Source organism: Meles meles, chromosome 15 (assembly GCF_922984935.1).
Source record: "Meles meles chromosome 15, mMelMel3.1 paternal haplotype, whole genome shotgun sequence".
Taxonomy (NCBI): domain Eukaryota; kingdom Metazoa; phylum Chordata; class Mammalia; order Carnivora; family Mustelidae; genus Meles; species Meles meles.
Window position 1 is genome coordinate 61,101,723 of NC_060080.1, and position 1,094 is coordinate 61,102,816.

Below are 1,094 nucleotides of genomic sequence, written 5' to 3' on the forward strand. Positions count from 1 at the left end.
TCTTCTACACACACACATACAGACACACGATGTGTCTGTCCTTGAACTTATTCTTCAAACTCATTCCTTCTAATCTTCAATTTGTGGTGCTTCAGCATGTAGGCCTGTCTTGCTGTTTTAGGGTCAGGCTTACACCGAATCCCAAGAGGGCGACCTGCAGCCACAGAACGATCTGTATGTGCATAACTAGAAGTCCCTACACTGGTCACTTAAGGCACCCATACCTCATGAACTTCTGGTTCTGCCTTCTGCTCGGAATTGAGCCATTATTTGTTCCAGTAGGCAAAGCAAGTCTCAGGCAAAAGAACAGCCTGAAGGAGGTGGGGAAATGGTTTTTGCAGGTGCTCACACTCCAGCCCCGTGACCAAGAAAGGCTTGGTAAAAAGGGCTCATGGGTGCCTGGCTGGCTCAGAACAGCATATGACTAGATCTGAGTCCTGAGTTCAGTCTCCATGATGGGCTCGGTTAAAAGAAAAGATTTAAAAAGGAAAAGGGCTCAGACCTCACAGATAGGTTCTAGGAAATGCACACTACACACCTTAACTTTAGGTAGGGTGGCAATGGCTGGTTGTAGGGCAGGGGCCAGAGGAGGCCAAAGGATGGGGAGGAGAGGGTTTCGGCAGCTTCCGCCTGAGGTAGTAGACTTAGAAGGTGGCTGAGACTACCACAGAGAAATGCTGTAGAGGGAAGGCGCCATTTGAAACGCCCAGATCCTGAGGAGGGAGCTGTTGATGGGTTATGGTGGAGATGGGGTGTGTCTGTGGTTACTGTCGGGCGCTTGCACCCTTCAACCCCATCACTATAAAGTTGATGGACCCAACCACAAACACCCTGTTCATACACTGCAGTGTCACTCACTGGTGGGTGGGTCCGGCTCCACCCAACTCTGGGCTTTTACTAGTCAAACAAAGAAAAAAACCGAGTGCGATAACTAGCAAACTCCTTCGGATTGGTTGATTCCTGTGAGCTCTCAAGTCAATCAAAGTAGAATGTACCTCACTCCTTTCCGTTCGCTGGCTCTCAGGGGAGCCATGTTAGGTAACATGAAAACCACGCCACTGTTCTGAGATCTCCACACAGTAACATCCCCTGCT